Here is a 22,895-nt window from a genome sequence, read left to right as displayed (position 1 = left end):
CTATAAAAGTAGCCTAGAGGCTTCCATCCAAAGCCAATGATTCATTGAACAAAAAAGATGCTGGTGTTTTTTTTTTTTAGTTTTTTATTTTTTTTAATTTTAAAATCTTTAATTCTTACATGTGTTCCCAAACATGAACCTCCCTCCCACCTCCCTCCCGATAACATCTCTGTGGGTCATCCCCATGCACCAGCCCCAAGCATGCTGTATCCTGCGTCAGACATAGACTGGCAATTCAATTCTTACATGATAGTATACATGTTAGAATGCCATTCTCCCAAATCATCCCACCCTCTCCCTCTCCCTCTGAGTCCAAAAGTCCGTTATACACAGCTGTGTCTTTTTTGCTGTCTTGCATACAGGGTCATCATTGCCATCTTTCTAAATTCCATATATATGTGTCAGTATACTGAATTGGTGTTTTTCTTTCTGGCTTACTTCACTCTGTATAATTGGCTCCAGTTTCATCCATCTCATCAGAACTGATTCAAATGAATTCTTTTTAACGGCTGAGTAATACTCCATTGTGTATATGTACCACCGCTTTCTTATCCATTCATCTGCTGATGGACATCTAGGTTGTTTCCATGTCTTGGCTATTATAAACAGTGCTGCGATGAACATTGGGGTACATGTGTCTCCTTCAATTCTGGCTTCCCAGCAGTGGGATTGCTGGGTCATAAGGTAGTTCTATTTGCAATTTTTTAAGGAATCTCCACACTGTTCTCCATAGTGGCTGTACTAGTTTGCATTCCCACCAACAGTGTAGGAGGGTTCCCTTTTCTCCACACCCTCTCCAGCATTTATTGCTTGAAGATTTTTGGATTGCAGCCATTCTGACTGGTGTGCAGTGGTACCTCATTGTGGTTTTGATTTGCATTTCTCTAATAATGAGTGATGTTGAAAAAAAAAGATGCTGTTTTTTTTTAAATTGAAATATATTTGACGTATAACAGTGTGTAAATTTAAGCTGTACAACATATTAATTTGATACATTTTTATATTGTAATATAATTGTCATAGCAATAATTAGGATATCTAGCGTGTAACACAGTTATTATTTATTTTTAGTGTTGGAAAGTTCTAGACTTTTAAAAAATTTGATTATTGTAATATGGTGCTGTTATCCATACTTGCTATTCTGTGCATGAGATCTGTAATTGTTGTACTACTTTTTGCAAGTTTTTTCCCTTGAACAGCAGCCAGCCTGTCCCTCCACCTCCCTGTCCCCTTGTACCACTTACATGTGGAATCTAAAAAACTAAATCTTTAAAGACACTGAGAAAAGATTTTGCCAAGTATTTCCTAAGTCATGAAGAAACGAACACCTTGCTGTTAGGAATTCTTTTCAGTTCTGTGTGTGCTCAGACATTATTATAAAGTCGTCTTTTATCCTATGCCATCATAATCACAGCGACTTTATAGAAGGTCATTGTTCTCTGAAATTGTTTATGTTGAAGAGGAGAACATTATAGCTTCTCAATTCTCTCTTGAAAACAGGCAGATGCTGATGCCTTTTTTTTTCTCAGTGCCTGCCCTTTTTAGTTTCAGTTTAAGAATAAGATTAGCTCCCCTTAAAGTTTGTTATTTGGGTCTACCATGAAAAAAGACACATAGAGCAATGTGGGCAAACAGAAAACACAAAACATAATCACAGAGCTGTAAATCAATATAAACATAGCCAATTCTTGAAAGATGATATCAGTTGAATTCAAAACCAAAGTTATATCTTTTCTATAGCACAGCTACTTACATTATAAGAACATATAGAGCTGAACAGTTAAAAAACAAAGAAAATAGTTATATGATGAAAATCCTGATACAAACCAAAGAGAAGTTGATACATGTAATTTAATAATAAATAATCTTTAAAATGACATTACTGGAGATAGTCACTATTTCCCTATTAAAACTTTTATTTTTTTTTATTTTTTTTTTAATTTTAATTTTTTATTTTTTTAATTTCAAAATCTTTAATTCTTACATGTGTTCCCAAACATGAAACCCCCTCCCACCTCCCTCCCCATAACATCTCTGTGGGTCATCCCCATGCACCAGCCCCAAGCATGCTGTATCCTGCGTCAGACATAGATTGGCGATTCAATTCTTACATGATAGTATACATGATAGAATGCCATTCTCCCAAATCATCCCGCCCTCTCCCTCTCTCTCTGAGTCCAAAAGTCCGTTATACACAGCTGTGTCTTTTTTCCTGTCTTGCATAGAGGGTCGTCATTGCCATCTTTCTAAATTCCATATATATGTGTTAGTATACTGTATTGGTGTTTTTCTTTCTGGCTTACTTCACTCTGTATAATCGGCTCCAGTTTCATCCATCTCGTCAGAACTGATTCAAATGAATTCTTTTTAACGGCTGAGTAATACTCCATTGTGTATATGTACCACAGCTTTCTTATCCATTCATCTGTGGATGGACATCTAGGTTGTTTCCATGTCCTGGCTATTATAAACAGTGCTGCGATGAACATTGGGGTACATGTGTCTCTTTCAATTCTGGTTTCCTCGGTGTGTATACCCAGCAGTGGGATTGCTGGGTCATAAGGTAGTTCTATTTGCAATTTTTTAAGGAATCTCCACACTGTTCTCCATAGTGGCTGTACTAGTTTGCATTCCCACCAACAGTGTAGGAGGGTTCCCTTTTCTCCACACCCTCTCCAGCATTTATTGCTTGCAGATTTTTGGATCGCAGCCATTCTGACTGGTGTGAAGTGGTACCTCATTGTGGTTTTGATTTGCATTTCTCTGATAATGAGTGATGTTGAGCATCTTTTCATGTGTTTGTTAGCCATCCGTATGTCTTCTTTGGAGAAATGTCTATTTAGATCTTTGGCCCATTTTTTGATTGGGTCGTTTATTTTTCTGGAATTGAGCTGCATAAGTTGCTTGTATATTTTTGAGATTAGTTGTTTGTCAGTTGCTTCATTTGCTATTATTTTCTCCCATTCAGAAGGCTGTCTTTTCACCTTGTGTATATTTTCCTTTGTTGTGCAGAAGCTTTTAATTTTAATTAGATCCCATTTGTTTATTTTTGCTTTTATTTCCAGAATTCTGGGAGGTGGATCATAGAGGATCCTGCTGTGATTTATGTCTGAGAGTGTTTTGCCTATATTCTCCTCTAGGAGTTTTATAGTTTCTGGTCTTACATTTAGATCTTTAATCCATTTTGAGTTTATTTTTGTGTGCGGTGTCAGAAAGTGATCTAGTTTCATTCTTTTACAAGTGGTTGAACAGTTTTCCCAGCACCACTTGTTAAAGAGATTGTCTTTATTCCATTGTATATTCTTGCCTCCTTTATCAAAGATAAGGTGTCCATATGTGTGTGGATTTATCTCTGGGCTTTCTATTTTGTTCCATTGATCTATATGTCTGTCTTTGTGCCAGTACCATACTGTTTTGATGACTGTGGCTTTGTAGTAGAGCCTGAAGTCAGGCAAGTTGATTCCTCCAGTTCCAGTCTTCTTTCTCAAGATTGCTTTGGCTATTCGAGGTTTTTTGTATTTCCATACAAATCTTGAAATTATTTGTTCTAGTTCTGTGAAAAATATGGCTGGTAGCTTGATAGGGATTGCGTTGAATAGTAGAATAACGGAGGCAGAAGATAGGATTAGTGAAATAGAAGATAGAATGGTAGAAATAAATGAATCAGAGAGGAAACAAGAAATACGAATTAAAAGAAACGAGGACAATCTCAGAGACCTCCAGGACAATATGAAACGCTCCAACATTCGAATTATAGGAGTCCCAGAAGAAGAAGACAGAAAGAAAGATCATGAGAAAATCCTTGAGGAGATAATAGTTGAAAACTTCCCTAAAATGGGGAAGGAAATAATCACCCAAGTCCAAGAAACACAGAGAGTTCCAAATAGGATAAACCCAAGGCGAAACACCCCAAGACACATATTAATTAAATTAACAAAGGTCAAACACAAAGAACAAATATTAAAAGCAGCAAGGGAAAAACAACAAATAACACACAAGGGGATTCCCATAAGGATAACAGCTGATCTTTCAATAGAAACTCTTCAGGCCAGGAGGGAATGGCAAGACATACTTAAAGTGATGAAAGACAATAACCTACAGCCCAGATTACTGTACCCAGCAAGGATCTCATTCAAATACGAAGGAGAAATCAAAAGCTTTACAGACAAGCAAAAGCTGAGAGAATTCAGCACCACCAAACCAGCTCTCCAACAAATTCTAAAGGATATTCTCTAGACAGGAAATACAAAAAGGGTGTATAAACCCGAACCCAAAACAATAAAGTAAATGGTAACGGGATCATACTTATCAATAATTACCTTAAACGTAAATGGGTTGAACGCCCCAACCAAAAGGCAAAGACTGGCCGAATGGATACAAAAACAAGACCCCTCTATATGCTGCTTACAAGAGACCCACCTCAAAACAAGGGACACATATAGACTGAAAGTGAAGGGCTGGAATAAGATATACCACGCAAATAGAGACCAAAAGAAAGCAGGAGTGGCAATACTCATATCTGATAAAATAGACTTTAAAACAAAGGCTGTGAAAAGAGACAAAGAAGGCCACTACATAATGATCAAAGGATCAATCCAAGAAGAAGATATAACAATTATAAATATATATGCACCCAATATAGGAGCACCGCAATATGTAAGACAAATGCTAACAAGTATGAAAGGGGAAATCAACAATAACACAATAATAGTGGGAGACTTTAATACCCCACTCACACCTATGGACAGATCAACTAAACAGAAAATTAACAAAGAAACGCAAACTTTAAATGATACATTAGATCAATTAGACCTAATTGATATCTATAGGACATTTCACCCCAAAACAATGAATTTCACCTTTTTTTCAAGTGCTCATGGAACCTTCTCCAGGATAGATCACATCCTGGGCCATAAATCTAAACTTGATAAATTCAAAAAAATCGAAATCATTCCAAGCATCTTTTCTGACCATAATGCATTAAGATTAGATCTCAATTACAGGAGAAAAACTACTAAAAATTCCAACATATGGAGGTTGAACAACACACTTCTGAATAACCAACAAATCACAGAATAAATCAAAAAAGAAATCAAAATATGCATAGAAACTAATGAAAATGAAAACACAACAACCCAAAACCTGTGGGACACTATAAAAGCAGTGCTAAGAGGAAAGTTCATAGCAATACAGGCATACCTCAAGAAACAAGAAAAAAGTCAAATAAATAACCTAACTCTACAACTAAAGCAACTAGAAAAGGAAGAATTGGAGAACCCCAGAGTTAGTAGAAGGAAAGAAATCTTAAAAATTAGGGCAGAAATAAATGCTAAAGAAACAAAAGAGACCATAGCAAAAATCAACAAGGCCAAAAGCTGGTTCTTTGAAAGGATAAATAAAATTGACAAACCACTAGCCAGACTCATCAAGAAGCAAAGAGAGAAAAATCAAATCAATAAAATTAGAAATGAAAATGGAGCGATCACAACAGACAACACAGAAATACAAAGGATCATAAGAGACTACTATCAGCAGTTGTATGCCAATAAAATGGACAATGTGGAAGAAATGGACAAATTCTTAGAAAAGTACAATTTTCCAAAACTGAACCAGGAAGAAATAGAAAATCTTAACAGACCCATCACCAGCACGGAAATTGAAACTGTAATCAGAAATCTTCCAGCAAACAAAAGCCCAGGTCCAGACGGCTTCACAGCTGAATTCTACCAAAAATTTCGAGAAGAGCTAACACCTATCCTCCTCAAACTCTTCCAGAAAATTGCAGAGGAAGGTAAACTTCCAAACTCATTCTATGAGGCCACCATCACCCTAATACCAAAACCTGACAAAGATGTCACAAAAAAAGAAAACTACAGGCCAATATCACTGATGAACATAGATGCAAAAATCCTCAACAAAATTCTAGCAATCAGAATCCAACAACATATTAAAAAGATTATACACCATGACCAAGTGGGCTTTATCCCAGGGATGCAAGGATTCTTCAATATCCGCAAATCAATCAATGTAATTCACCACATTAACAAATTGAAAAATAAAAACCATATGATTATCTCAATAGATGCAGAGAAGGCCTTTGACAAAATTCAACATCCATTTATGATAAAAACTCTCCAGAAAGCAGGAATAGAAGGAACATACCTCAACATAATAAAAGCTATATATGACAAACCCACAGCAAACATTATCCTTAATGGTGAAAAATTGAAAGCATTTCCCCTAAAGTCAGGAACAAGACAAGGGTGTCCACTTTCACCGCTACTATTCAACATAGTTCTGGAAGTTTTGGCCACAGCAATCAGAGCAGAAAAAGAAATAAAAGGAATCCAAATTGGAAAAGAAGAAGTAAAACTCTCACTGTTTGCAGATGACATGATCCTCTACATGGAAAACCCTAAAGACTCCACCAGAAAATTACTAGAGCTCATCAATGAATATAGTAAAGTTGCAGGATATAAAATCAACACACAGAAATCCCTTGCATTCCTATACACTAATAATGAGAAAGTAGAAAAAGAAATTAAGGAAACAATTCCATTCACCATTGCAACAAAAAGAATAAAATACTTAGGAATATATCTACCCAAAGAAACTAAAGACCTATATATAGAAAACTATAAAACACTGATGAAAGAAATCAAAGAGGACACTAATAGATGGAGAAATATACCATGTTCATGGGTTGGAAGAATCAATATAGTGAATATGAGTATACTACCCAAAGCAATTTACAAATTCAACGCAATCCCTATTTCCCTATTAAAACTTTTAATTGAGCAGGAAGATGTAGAAATAACAAACTTGCAGGGGAATTAATAGGGATAACAACTGAAAGCAGGTTTCTGTCATAACAAAAGCCTAAAATAAGAGGAGTTGCCAGTAGGAGGCAAAATTTTTGGTAAAACTCTCACTCGTAGTAACTGAAAATGTGTATTACCTATCTGCTTAACCAGAAGCTCTGGGGGAAGTGGTTAGAAAACTGAAACCTAATGTTGTGTGTTGACTGTTTTTGACCAGTTACACAGATGGACTCAGGAAAGAACTGGCCAGTTTTCCATTAGAAACAAAATGAAATAGGTCTTTTCTAACACCATTTTCAGAGGCTGTAATTTTGCTTGGAGAAAATGAGTGGGGCTTCCTAGGTAGCGCCGGTGGTAAAGAACCCACTTGCCAATGCAGGAGACATGAGACATGGCTTTGATCCCTGCGTCCGGAAGATCCCCTGGAGGAGGAACTGGCAACCCACAGCAGTATTATTGCCTGGAAAATTCCACGGACAGAGGATCCTGGTGGGCTGCAGTCCATAGGGTCACAAGGAGTCTGACATGACTGAAATGACTTAAATGAAGTGAAGTCGCTCAGTCGTGTCTGACTCTTAGTGGCCCCATGGACTGTAGCCTACCACACTCCTCAGTCTATGGTATTTTCCAGGCAAGAGTCCTGGAGTGGGTTGCCATTTTCTTCTCCAGGGGATCTTCCCGACCCAGGGATCGAACCCGGGTCTCCTGCATTGCAGGCAGACGCTTTACCGTCTGAGCTGTCAGGGAACCAAAGAATGCAAATCATTTAGGGGTTGATTTAAATCATTTAGAGGAGCTAGTGCTGGACAAAATCTTTTATGTTCTATAAACCCTTTGATCTCTGAAAAACACAAAGGCTAAAGCTATTAAATGATTCCCCTGCTCTGCCTAAATCTGAAAATCCTTTCAACTAAAGCTAGTCTGTATAAGGAATTGGTATGATTTCAAATTTCTGTATTTTTGACAGACAAATTCAAGATAGGTTTAGGTCAGGTTTAAATACTTGTCATTTAGTATTTTTGAGCTTTAACCTGCAATGGTTAAAGGTTTTGGTTTTGGATATTTACTTTTACTCCAGGAAATTTCTTAATATTTAGTGTGACTATGTGAATAACTTTTTTTTTTTTTAGTTCAGTACTTCTCATAATGACATTTGATTTTACTGAAGAACTTATAATAGGCCATATTGGACATTTTTCAGATAATTTGAGAAACTCAATCTTGAATAATGTGTGAATTTTGGAGTAGATTAAATTAATTAAATTAATCAGAGGTCACACCTCTGATCCATTAGAGAGATTTCTAGTTATAAAATCTATACTCTTGTTCTAAAATGTGTGTATTCTATCACAAGTTTCTGTTTTCCTCCTTTGTTCATTATGCCATTCATTTTCCCAGCTAATATTAATGTAAAGTTGTTAACTACCATTAATTTAGGAACATACCTAGACACAGAAATTTCAGTCATTCCTTTCTTCTTACTCAAACTAAATCAGCAGATAAAAAGTAGAGGTATAATTTACAGACTGCTTTCTGCTTGAATGTGATATCCTGAGTAGGCTCTGGTATAATTAGGGAGATCTCAAGTCCACTAATACTTAAATCAAGCATGTGTCTTCCAATCTAGCTTTATAAGTCATAAAGATGATCTTTCTTGGTCTTTGTCTATTGCTGCATCTGCTGTCTATTTCTCAATTTATCTGTAACTTGAATAGAAACAATGAGTGTTATTTACTGGACTCAGAAAAAAAAAAAAAGAGAAGAAGAAGAAATACAAATGTGAGCTTTAGATAATCATGTAAATCCTCTAGCTTGAGACAGAATCTTTAGGCTGATTATTCTGATTTATATTTTTTTTCTTGCCATTCTCTCTGTTCTGGGTTCTAACTGCATTTATCTAAGTACTTATGAGACACCCTCTACACAGATGTCTAATAAGCAGCTCAGTCTTGATACATTTAAAATTAAAGACCTTCTTTAATGTTTATCCTACTATATTCCCTGTTTTTGTTCATTACCTTTAAGCATCGAATCCAGAAGCTATATAAGACATTGAAATAGTCTGTCATTAACTTAGGAGCTTTTAGGATTTCCAAAGGATTGTTGTTGTTTAGTCTCTAAACAGTGTCTGACTCTGCCACTCCATGGACTATAGCCAACCAGGTTCCTCTGTCCATGGAATTCTCCAGCCAAAAATACTGGAGTGTGTTGCCATTTCTTCTCCAAAGGATTTTCCTGACTCAGGGATCGAACTCACATCTCCTGCTTGGCAGGCAGGGTCCTTATAACTGATACCTGGGAAGCCCCCTCAAAGGTATACAAACAAATTATGTGGGAAAGGCTGACATAACATAATGTAACAACTAATGAAACTGAAGAGGTTTTCTTATCAATAGTTTCCTTAATCTTTCCCAATAGGAATGCATACCAAGGCATGGGGGAAGCCATTTTTAGAATTGGGACATATTCAGGTTGTTCTTGGACTTCCTAGTTGGCCTCAGGGGTAAAGAATCCACCTGCGGTGCAGAAGATGCAAGAGACCTGGGTTCTATCTTTTGTAGGGAAGATTCCCTGGAGTTGGAAATGGCAGCCCACTTCAGAATACTTGTCTGGGAAATCCTATGGACAGAGGAGCCTGGTTAGCTGTAGTCCAGGGAATTGCAAAGAGTCGGACACAAGTAAGCTACTGAGCACACACAGAGTTGCTCAATCTAGGAGGCTGATGCTGTTGGGAAAGTGAAATTAAGGGAAACAATTAGAAGGATTAGGAGCAGGTTTTATGTTGGGTGAAGAACGAGGGAGGGAAAAGTATACTTCCCATAACATGAGAAGTTTCGAGTTTAGTATAGGCAAGCATGCTAAATCGCTTCAGTCCGGTCCCACTCTGTGTAACCCCATGGATTATAGCCCACCAGGCTCCTGTCTCCATGAGATTCTCCTGGCAAGAATACTGGAGTGGGTTGCCATGCCCTTCCCCAGGGGCTCTTGTCAACCCAGGGATCGATCCCGCCTCTCTTACATCTCCTGCACTGGCGTGAGTGTTTACCGCTAGTACCACCTGGGAAGACCAGTACAGGTATACATCCAGTTTCTTTGGTGCTTAGTATCTTTGACCTGGCCACAGCCTATCTTGGCAAAATGTATTCAGTCAAGTAAAAAGAGCACACTATTCAAAGCCTTAACTGCTACTTGAAAGGAGTTTGAATGGAATTTCTTTTTCCATCATATACCAACATTTGACTTACTTCCTCAAAGGAATAAGACCTCTTCCAAATAGCCAATATAAAATGCTGAGCTATCTATAGGCAGATAATTACCAGTAGAAGATTCTCTAGTTTAGCTGAGACCCTCCTAATACAGTAAATTAGATCATGTTCACCTTCATTTATCTCTATTCCTCTTTCCCCAACATATCTGTCTAATTTTCTAGAATGTACTTGTCATGAAGTGGCTCCCTCATTCCAGATATCACAATAGACTCAATGCTACCTGTCAGCATCCTCAGAACTTGATTTAGTATAAACAACAAAATGCTTTTTCCTTAGCATCCAAGAATCCATTTAGCCCTCACATGTCCTCTTATTCCCTCAAAAGTCCAATGGATTAATGATGATGCCTTCACCTCTGGAAATGTTATTTTCTTTTAAAAGAACACTCAGTCTTCATTGAAAAGCTATTTAAGAAAACTGGTGAGAGCATAGGCCCTAGACTAAGAATGTTTGATTCAAACCTGACTCTTCAGCTAACTACTTACGCATCTCTGAAGAAGCTTTTTAAACTCTTCTTTCCTTTAAAATGGGAAAATAGATTCAGCATTTATTTCATGAAGTTGCTGAAGACTGAAAAATTTAATATATTCCTTTCAATATTAACAACTCCACAGATATTTATCATTATTCTGAAGTGTTATATTTTTACTAAATGTCCATTTTTTAAAAGAAGCATTTGAAATGCTTTTCATTTTTGTTTTCCTAAGTACATATTTTGCAGCAACTAATCTTTTGAGTTGTCTAAATAATTACAGCAAAAATATACATTTCTCAGGAAAGTTGTGCTGACAACTTATCTCACGCTTGTTTTAATATATTCTGGGCCAACTTAATTTATAAAGATGACACTTTCTTTACTGTATCTGTGTTTCTCCATTCTCAGTGATATTACTACTAAGTCAGACAGCCTCTACTATTAGTTCCATCATTATTGGAACACTTCTAAACATTTAGAAAACAAAAGTTATTTTTTTCTTCTAGATAGGGAAGAGGTAACAGAATTGACCAGCAGATTCAAAGTTCCTTAGCAAACATTAATTTTATATAACAGCTCATGTAATGTTTGCTAGAGAGCATTATATATATATATATATATTTCTGATTATTAATGCTATTAAAACTATTAAATAAAATATACTTTACTAATAATATATAGACTAGAAACTTTATTTCTTTTCAGTGAAAGATCTGGCTGATTACCCAATGAAATTGCTCAGACTTGCTGTTGGTTGTATCATTTGAGCATTGAATTAGCTTGTGAGTAATACATAAAGGAAAAAGAAAGACCCAAATTCCATCCCACCGCCATCTGGCTGAAGCGGATAAATGTCACATGCAATTGGCATTCTCTTGCCTAAGATTAATCTCTACCCTTTTTTGTAAATTCTAAACCATGTTGTCTTCTTAAGCACAGAGGGGAGAATGATCTTCAAGATTTATTTTTAGAACAGAGAATGCCAGACTAGATAAATCATCAGTGTTATTCCAAATGACACAGCCTATATTCCCAAGTCACAAGGTAATGGGTGAAATTATAGAGTTGTCAATAAGGAAAATGAGAAATAGCTAAATAGACAGCCTAAAGTGTTTATTATTCTGGAAAGGTGAATCAAAATATTAGTGCAGCACAATTCACATAGAGATGGTTTTTATGATTATTTCACACTGTTGTATTTTATCACAATATCTTTAAAACATTTTATGTTGCAATTCAGCATATGGTGGTAAATTAATTATGAAGCTATGTTTTTAAGAATTTCATTCAAACTCAGTTATAAATGATTCTATAATATTAAACTTTGAGCATAAAAATATAATGAAAATTTCAAATCAGTAAAAAAATCTACATTTATTTATATTTTTTCCTTGCCCATACATCACTCTGTATTGTTATCAATGTATTTTGTAGAAAAGATTAAACAACTGTTATGAAAGCTATAGCCAATTAGGTTGTTAAAAATGACTTTATGGATTCAAAAGTATAACCCACTCATAGTAAAATCACTACACTATAAACATTCATTTACATATAAATACACAGAGAGGATCACTTAGCACAGATCTATGAAAGTGTCATGACATCTTATCACCCAGAGACATAGTGTTTAAATATGGTCTATGATTTTACATATTAATATGCACTTCTGCTGCTTCTGCTAAGTCGCTTCAGTCATGTCTGACTCTGTGCAACCGCATAGACAGCAGCCCACCAGGCTCCCCCGTGCCTGGGATTCTCCAGGCAAGTACACTGGAGTGGGTTGCCATTTCCTTCTCCAATGCATGAAAGTGAAAAGTGAAAGTGAAGTCTCTCAGTCGTGTCCGACTCTGAGCAACCCCATAGACAGCAGCCCATGGAGCCCAGGCTCCTCCGTCCATGGGATTTTCCAGGCAAGAGTACCAGAGTGGGGTGCCATTGCCTTCTCCAATTAATATGCACAGTTTACTATAAATGTACTTATACAAAAATTACAACACAGTTTTTCCCCAGTGGACATTATACCCTGATTTTTTTCTTCTTAGTGTCTCTAGAACTCTCTCATTGTTTTTATTAGTCCTATACAATTCCATTATATCATTCCACTATAATTTATTAGGTAAGGGATTACATATAATTAACATTATTTTCCCAATGTATAAATGGAAAGATAGCCAAAGGATAGTGAAAGATGGCACAAAGTAACAGCACAGACTGATAGCAATTGTGCTGGGTTACTGCTCAAACTGTAGTGTGCACTGCCTTGAAAGTAGGAACAAAGGAAGAGTGAAGCCAGTATTGTATTGTTCTTTCATTGGCTAAAATACAGCTGTCAGGTATAAAGCTTTCCGCAATGGACACTTTGGGTCCAGGTAGTTTAAATTCTATATCATCAATAAAGGAAAGTACTTCTTTTTTGACAAGAGGAAAAATATAGAGGAGAGAAGATGATAGATAAAATAGTAAGAAAGAAGATAAATTGTTTTGCTTACTTCAAAGATTGAACTGTGAAAGTCCTTAGGACACGGAATATATCACATTGTTATTTTTGATAGTTTTCTCAGAATCTTCTACCATGCCTTTTCTCCTGTGATACCCCAAAACAGCCATGATTTCTTCTAATTCAGTCCTAATATTAGCATCTCCATCAGTTTGCTTCCTCCATTTGTACTTCAGTTCCACAAAGAATATTGAAAGTTCCCATTAGATTATCAGTAATATCTAAGAGTGCCCAATAACTTCCCAGAAATTATTGTTATTTTCAAGAAAAAGTAGTAAATCTTTTTTTTACTACAAATGAGGAGCTCATTTGTAGTAAAAATTTGATGTAGTAACATCAAATGAGGAACTGTAGTTTTTCTGCTAAATTCTTCATTGGAAATTCACAGGGCGGCCTCTTTTACTTGCATATTTAATCAATAGTTATACAGTCTTAGTGGATAGAGTATTGGAATTTTGAGTGAATTTACATATTGAATTTCTTCCCATCCATACTTCAGTGATAAGTATCCAGCTTGTTCATAGAGTAGGTCCTTAACAACCACAAAGTTGATGCCTAACCTGCCTTCCTAACAATAGCTGATAGAAAAGAAAAATGATGGGCATATGACCAGAGTTAAGCCAGTCAGACTCTGTTCTCTAGCATCTTCAAATTTGAGTGCATTAATGGTAGTCTTCATATGTACAAATTTTATTGACTTTTAACAATTTGCCCCCTTCCTCTAAACAAAACTGGCCCTGTAGTTAAACACAGTTTTAGTTAGCCAAGAGTGGGGAAAAGTGACTGAACAAACAAAAAAAGGTAATGAAAACAAATCACTGTCAAGCCAAAAAAAAAAAAAAAAAAAAAAATCAAAGCATTCAGACACCTGATTTGCAGATTCAAAGGAAAACACAACAATTGTATCCGACTCTATATACCCTACACACACAAGCACATACACATACACACTCCTAATTATTTTCTCATGAAGTGAAGTGAAGTGAAGCTGCTTAGTCATGTCCGACTCTTTGCGACCCCATGAACTGTAACCTACCAGGCTCCTTAGTTCACAGAATTTTCCAGGCAAGAGTGCTGGAGTGGGTTGCCATTTCCTTCTCCAGGGGATCTTCCCAAGGAAATATATTATGGCAGCCAGAATGACATCCAGGGAAGCTTCATAGATGGTCTTGATACTTGATGTTATCATGCACACAGTTTTCCATTTAAAACAGGACATATTACACATTTTAGACCATTGGCCAATTTACAATATGAAATTTATTCTTTGCACATTTTTGATTCTAAATGGAACTTACATTTCAATAAGGTTAATGATTATGTTAGGAGTATTGGAAGTATCCATATTCTGCAGAATAAAAACATAATACTTGTATAAAAATGAGAGTACACTAATAGAAATATGGAAGTCACCTAGGTGTCATGGGCCTAAAGAAGCCTGCTTATGAAAGCAATAGATTGGTTAGATTTGAGATGCCTTGTTAAAGTGGAGATGTTCTTGAGATTTTACTGAAGATAATTATATTTTAATAAAATCTTTTACCAGTGGAGATGCATATTTAGATAAAAAAAGATGTGTGCACCCAGAAATCAAGGGATGTAATATCATGAAAACCTATCTATCTTAGGAGTAGGTTCTATTTTTCTGTGAGCTGCTTCCCTAATGGCTCAATGATAAAGAACCCACCTGCCTATTCAGGAGCCACAGAAGACTCGGGTTTAATCCCTGGCTTGGGAAGGAAATGGCAACCTCATTCCAGTATTCTTGCCTGGCATAGACTATGAACAGAGGAGCCTGGCAGGCTACAGTTCATGTGGTTGCACAATAATGACTAAATCACAATAGGATCCACTCACATAGATTTCCTAAGCTGTTTCCTAAGCAGCAATATTTGCATTGCATGACCTTTATTCCATAATGATGGGATGACTGAAAGTTCTTGGAAATTACATATAATCTAATCAGGAGGATATCAAATTTGAGAATTTGAAATGGAATTACCAGAAAGCAAATTAAGCTCTGTAAGTGGTATAAACTCTAGAATACATAAATGGTGAGAATTTTTTCCTATGTAAGAATATAAAGGAAGAAAAAGCTAGTCTATTGGAGAGAAGATTTAGGAAAATCCCCCCCAAAACTTTCGTGAAAAGTGTGTATATAGACAGGAATGTAGCTGTAGATATATCCGTATTTTTGTACACCCAGTCTTAGTAGTTCTATGATACTCTCTTTTAATGTCTTTCGCATTCCTTACTGTATTCATAATCATTAAGTTCAGTTCAGTTCAGTTGCTCAGTCTTGTCTAACTCTTTGTGACCTCATGGACTGCAGTATGCCAGGCCTCCCTGTCCATCACCAACTCCTGGAGTTCACTCAGACTCAAGTCCATCGAGTTGGGGATGCCATCCAGCCATCTCATCCTCTGTCGTCCCCTTCTCTTCCTGCCCCTAATCCCTCCCAGCATCAGAGACTTCCAATGAGTCAACTCTTTGCATGAGGTGGCCAAAGTACTGGAGTTTCAGCTTTAGCATCATTCCTTCCAAAGAAATCCCAAGACTGATCTCCCTTGGAATGGACTGGTTGGATCTCCTTGCAGTCCAAGAGACTCCCAAGAGTCTTCTCCAACACCACAGTTCAAAAGCATCAATTCTTTGGGGCTTAGCTTTCTTCACAGTCCAACTTTCACGTACATATGTGACTGCTGGAAAAACCATAGCCTTGACTAGAAGGACCTTTGTTGGCAAAGTAATGTCTCTGCTTTTGAATATGCTATTTAGGTTGGTGATAGTTTTCCTTCCAAAGAGTAAGTGTCTTTTAATTTCATGGCTACAGTCACCATTTGTAGTGATTTTGGAGCCCAGAAACAAGTCTGACACTGTTTCCAATGTTTCCCCATCTATTTTCCATGAAGTGATGGGACCAGATGCCATGATCTTCGTTTTCTGAATTGTGAGCTTTAAGCCAACTTTTTCACTCTCCTCTTTCATTTTCATCAAGAGGCCTTTTAGTTTCTCTTCACTTTCTGCCATAAGGGTGGTGTCATCTGCATATGTGAGGTTATTGATTTTTCTCCCGGAAAATTGAGTCCATCTTGTGCTTCTTCCAGCCCACTGTTTCTCATGATGCACTCTGCATATAAGTTAAATAAGCAAGGTGACAATATACAGCCTTGACATACTCCTTTTCCTATTTGGAACCAGTCTGTTGTTCCATGCCCAGTTCTTACTGTTTCTTCCTGACCTGCATATAAGTTTCTCAAGAGGCAAGTCAGGTGTTCTGACCTGTTCCCATCTCTTGAAGAATTTTCCACAGTTTATTGTGATCCACACAGTCAAAGGGTTTGGCATAGTCAGTAAAGCAGAAATATATGTTTTTCTGGAACTCTCTTGCTTTTTCAATGATCCAGCAGATGTTGGCAATTTGATCTCTGATTCTTCTGCCTTTTCGAAAATCAGCTTGAACATCTGGAATTTCATGGTTCACATATTGCTGAAGCTTGGCTTGGAGAATTTTGAGCATTACTTTACTAGTGTGTGAGATGAATGCAATTGTGCGGTAGTTTGAGCATTCTTTGGCACTGGAATGAAAATTGAGTTTTCCAGTCCTATGGCCACTGCTGAGTTTTCCAAATTTGCTGGCATATTGAGTGCAGCACTTTCACAGCATCATCTTTCAGGATTTGAAATAGCTCCACTGGAATTCCATCACCTCCACTAGCTTTGTTCAGAGTGATGCTTTCTAAGGCCCACTTGACTTCACATTCCAGGATGTCTGGCTCTAGGTGAGTGTTCACACCATCAGGTTTATCTTGGTCATGAAGATCTTTTTTTTTTTTGTACAGTCCTTCTGTGTATTCTTGCCATCTCTTCTTAATATCTTCTGCATCTATTAGATCCATACCATTTCTGTCCTTTATTGTGCCCTTATTTGCATGAAGCTTTCCCTTGGTATCCCTAATTTTCTTGAAGAGATCTCTAGTCTTTCCCATTCTGTTGTTTTCCTCTATTTCTTTTCATTGATCACTGAGAAAGGCTTTCTTATCTTTTCTTGCTATTCTTTGGAACTCTGCATTCAGATGTTTATATCTTTTTGTTTCTCCTTTGCTTTTCACTTCTCTTCTTTTCACAGCTATTTGTAAGGCCTCCCCAGACAGCCATTTGGCTTTTTTGCATTTCTTTTCCATGGGGATGGTCTTGACCCCTGTCTCTTGTACAATGTCAGGAACCTCAGTCCATAGTTCATCAGGCACTCTATCTATCAGATCTAGTCCCTTAAAGCTACTTCTCACTTCCATTGTACAATCATAAGGGATTTGATTTATGTCATATCTGAATGGTCTAATGGTTTTCCCCATTTTCTTCAATTTAAGTCTGAATTTGGCAAGAATTAGTTCATGTCTGAGCCACAGTCAGCTCCCGGTCTTGTTTTTTGCTGACTGTATAGAGCTTCTCCATCTTTGGCTGCAAAGAATATAATCAATCTGATTTCGGTGTCAACCATCTGGTGATGTCCATGTGTAGAGTCTTCTCTTGTCTCTTTGGAAGAGGGTGTTTGCTATGACCAGTGTGTTCTCTTGGCAAAACTCTATCAGCCTTTTCACAGCTTCATTCCATATTCCAAGGCCAAATTTCCCTGTTACTCCAGGTGTTTCTTGACTTCATAGTTCTGCATTCCAGGCCCCTATAATGAAAAGGACATCTTTTTAAGGTGTTAGTTCTAAAAGGTCTTGTAGGTCTTCATCGAACCATTCAACTTCAGCTTCTTCAGCATTAATGTTTGGGGCATAGACTTGGATTACTGTGATATTGAATGGTTTGCCTTGGAAACAAACAGAGGTCATTCTGTCGTTTTTGAGATTGCATCCAAGTACTGCATTTCGGACTCTTTTGTTGAACATAATGACTACTCCATTTCTTCTGAGGGATTCTTTCCAGCAGTAGCAGATATAATCATCTTCTGAGTTAATTTCACCCATTCCAGTCCTTTTTAATTAGCTGATTCCTAGAATGTCGATGTTCACTCTTGCTATCTGCTGTTTCACTAAGGTTTTATAAATGATTATGCAGGTCAGGAAGCAACAGTTAGACATGGAACAACAGACTGGTTCCAAATAGGAAAAGGAGTACGTCAAGGCTATATATTGTCACCTCGCTTATTTAACTTATATGCAGAGTACATCATGAGAAACGCTGGACTGGAAGAAACACAAGCAGAAATCAACATTGCTGGGAGAAATATCAATCACCTCAGATATGCAGATGACACCATCCTTATGGCAGAAAGTGAAGAGGAACTAAAAAGCCTCTTGATGAAAGTGAAAGAGGAGAGTGAAAAAGTTGGCTTAAAGCTCACCATTCAGAAAACAAAGATCATGACATCTGGTCCCATCACTTCATGGCAAATAGATGGGGAAACAGTGGAAACAGTGTCAGACTTTATATTTTTGGCTCCAAAGTCACTGCAGATGGTGATTGCAGCCATGAAACTAAAAGACACTTACTCCTTGGAAAAAAGTTATAACCAACCTATATAGCATATTCAAAAGCAGAGACATTACTTTGCCAACAAAGGTCCTTCTAGTCAAGGCTATGGTTTTTCCAGTAGTCTTGTATGGATGTGAGAGTTGGACTGTGAAGAAGGCTGAGCACCAAAGAATTGATGCGTTTGAACTGTGGTGTTGGAGAAGACTGTTTAGTCCATTCTTGGACTTCTCCAGTCCATTCTAAAGGAGATCAGCCCTGGGATTTCTTTGGAAGGAATGATGCTAAAGCTGAAACTCCAGTACTTTGGCCACCTCATGCGAAGAGTTGGCTCATTGGAAAAGACTTTGATGCTGGGAGGGATTAGGGGCAGGAGGAGAAGGGGACAACAGAGGATGAGATGGCTGGATGGCATCCCCAACTCGATGGACTTGAGTCTGAGTGAACTCCAGGAGTTGGTGATGGACAGGGAGGCCTGGTGTGCTGCGATTCATGGGGTCGCCAAGAGTCAGACATGACTGAGTGAATGAACTGAACTGAACTGAACTGATCTGAAATCCTAATTTTGACCCCCTAATTAATTCAGTTTTCTAAACATAAAAAATAAACCAGTGATAAAAAGTACCATGTAACACAGCTAGCTACATTTGTGATGTCTTCTGTTTTCAAGTGTTTTTCACCATTTATTGCATCTTCCTCTCCCACTGTCAAGCATTCACTATCTCTCTCATATTGAATATAATGTGCATTCTACTATTGTATGTATAATCAAGCCCTTATAGTGAATTTTGTTCTTCTTCTCTTATCATGGATTCCTGCATTCTGCAGGCAAGAGAATAATATGCATTTTCTTTTCAGCCTACAATGCTTGGCACAGAACAATCTCTAAAAAATTAGCAATATAGTAGAAGCTATTCAAGAATAATAATGAATGCAGTGAATTCTTTCAAAGTATGGATTACCATGAAATCCAAACACTCTATAAAAAGAGCAAACACAAAATACAATTATCATTGAATAATCAGAACATTTTTAAAACACATAAAGATACCAGATCCATAATATATTAAAAAAAAAAAAAAACCAGCATGTGCTTGTGCTTAGTTGCTCAGTCGTGTCTGACTCTTTGTGACCCCATGGACTGTAGCCTGCCAGGCTTCTCTGTCCATTGTATTCTCCTGGCAGAGTTATAGAGTGGTTGCCATTTCCTCTTCCTGGGAATCTTCCCAACCCAGGGATCGAACCCGAGTCTACAGTGTCTTCTGCATTGAAGGCAGACTCTTTACCATCTGAGCTACCAGAGAAGCCATAGAGTTCATAGATTTGTTGTTGTTGTTTAGTTGCCCAGTTACATCCAACTCTTTACCCCTTAAATAAATGATTCCATCAAATTTATCTTTGCTTCCTTAGGGAATGTCTTTAAAATAACTTTTGTTGTTGTTTTACTGGTTACAGAGTTAGTCTCATGTGTTGTTTGCATTATCTGAGAAATGGATTCAGAATGTCTTCTTCTATTATACCTATGAAAATCAATGAGCTTTCTTCAGTAGCTCTTAGTTGTTCTCTGCATACGTGTGTGTTAAGTTGCTTCAGTCCTGTCTGACTCTGTGACCTCATGGACTGTAGCCCACCAGTCTTCTCTTTCTATGAGATTTGTCAGGCCGGAATACTGGAAAGGGTTACCATGCCCTCCTCCAAGGGATCTTCCTGAGCCAGGGATCAAACCCAGGTCTCTTAAATCTCTTGCATTGCCATGTGTATTTTTTACCCCGAGTGCCAGTGGGAACCCAAATAAAATCCTTTCCAAGCATTACATTCAAATTAGCAAGTTTTTGGACTCCACAGATAAGCTAAACACTGTGCTATCATCTGAGATCATCAAGATAAAATAGTCTGTTATCCGTAGGGGGAAAAAATCTCTGCTTTCTTCCCACAAGAAATTAATAAACAAAGTTATCTTTAAAAATTACTCTATGAAAGAATGTATGTATATGTGGCAGTTCTGTGGTCTCACAGACATCACTCCGCTTCTGTAATAAAAAATCATCATGTCCCTACATATTTCCATTTAGATCCTCCTCCAAAATATTATTATGTGTTGGCGTAAACTTATATACTTTATTTAATATTAAATATAAATTTTCAATAATACCATAATAATTGTTACATGAGGTGATTTAGTGCTAATTCCATTCCACAAAATCCTATTTGGTCCATAATGTCCCTGATGTATTTTATTGTCCTCATAAAAACATAAAAGCAAACCATTCTACTCACCAATAATTCTTTGAAGAAGTGTGTCCAGAGCCTAACATAGAACCCTACCAATATATCTCTTCAATGCAATTCAAACATTCAAGATCACGGACTGCTTTACATGGAGCTATTAGCTTAGGCATAAATTCTAGGTTGATGAAAGACACTGGGAACACAGTGGACAAATAGACAATTGAAATAAAGTGAAATCCTAATCACTGATGAGGTGTGTGGCAGAAAGAGATAATTTGTGGGACACCTAAGACTTGTGGACCTGCACGTGGAATGTCAATAGACAGCATGTTTTTACATCTGAGTGAGATCAGTTCAGTTATGATGTGGGTCACCGTATACCTCCCTTGCAGTCTCTCACTTTCCTTTGTGTCTCTGGGGCTCACATGTCAAAGAGGGTGATATCACAAGTTGGAAGGAGTCTGGATTCCTGAGTCAGTCTTTGGAGTAAAGCCACAAGTTCCCCAATGAAAAACATTTGAAATAAACTTTTATTGGATTAAGCCACTGAGATTTTTGAGTCATTTATTGCAAATCCTACATTGCTCAAGCTAATAGAGGGGTCAGGGAGGATATGAATTGAGTTGACTGATGGGCACGACTGGAGAAAACCTACTCTGCTCTTTGCTCTTCTTATGTTTCACAGTTTTTCTACATTCTGCCCTCTTTAAAAATTGGTGCACAGAAAAGCTTGATAAGATCACAACAGAGAATAAGATGGGTGTAAAGCATTAAGAAAATAGAAATAAAAACAAAACTCACTCCTCTTTTCACTTTTGCATATATTTTCAACATTTAGCACGAGAGACTGGAGTTGGAGGGGAGGGTGGATGAGGCATGCAGTGAAAAATAATAATAACATGAGTTTTCTCTTTATGTCTTCCTTCCTCTGTTTTTTATTCCACAGTTACCTACCAGAATTAAAGTTGCAGGTGTTAGTGAGTCCCAAGAGGAGTCAATGAAAAAATATTTCTATGACAGTCAGTCTCAATTGGTAAGGAAGGACAAATACATAGTATCGGTACCTTATGTGAAGAAATGCATAGGAATTAAGCCATACAAATTAAGCCATTCTCACAGTATTCCTCAAGATGACTGCTTATGGTAACATCCATAAGTATTTTTAAAATTTTCTTAAATTGATTCAATTCCTTTAAATTTAATAACATGATGACTGGAAATATATTGTTTAACCTCAGGTGAAGAAGATTGACATATTCAAAGTAAGTTTAATGACATATTACTGTTCTTGGTATGTGCAGAGACCTTTCTTATTTTATGTATCTATTCCCTTTTAGTATCATATCTTCCATCTCTTCTTTCCTCAAGGCAACCATTCTATACTCCCTAATGTGTTATGTTCATTTCTGTGAGTTTCTTTGGAGAGTTTATGAGTTTCTATTGAGAAGTATAATGGATGTTTTCAGACTCAAAACAGTCTAATAAAAATGATGATGTAATATTAACTTATGATAGACTAAATTTGATACACTCCACTACCTCAAATAGAAGTCCTCAAGCAATGCTCTTAGGAAACATTTAAACACTAGACCAAAAATGCTTCCAAATTAAGATAAGGTGATGAAAATTCCTCAGTATTGACAAACACACACAAAAACACATAATATGCATGTATGTGTAAATAACTCAGACTGCCTTAGCAAAATAACACAGCAAAATAACATGGTATAAAAAATAGAAAATTATTTTCTCCCAGTCCTGAAGGCTGGAAAATTTAAGGTCAAGGTCTAACAGAGTTCAGTTTCTAGTGAGAGCTCTCATCACAGTTTGAGATGGCTGCCTTCTTTCTGTGTTCTCACATGGTGGAAAGGTATCTTTTTATCTTCCTCTTCTCATAGGGTCACCAATCCTATCAGATTAGGGCCTGCTCTTGTTAATTTTAATTACCTTGTTAATTTTCATTACCTCCTAAAAGCTGTATGTCCAAATGCAGTCATGTTGGGGGTTAGGGTTTCAACATATGGATAGCAGTTGGGGATGGAGCACTACACAATTCATACCTAGCAATGTATATCTCAAATGATTTGAAATAGCTCAACTGGAATTCCATCACCTCCACT

Source organism: Capricornis sumatraensis, chromosome 12 (assembly GCF_032405125.1).
Source record: "Capricornis sumatraensis isolate serow.1 chromosome 12, serow.2, whole genome shotgun sequence".
Lineage (NCBI taxonomy): Eukaryota > Metazoa > Chordata > Mammalia > Artiodactyla > Bovidae > Capricornis > Capricornis sumatraensis.
The sequence above is the reverse complement of the archived record's forward strand: the minus strand, read 5'-3'. Positions refer to the sequence as shown.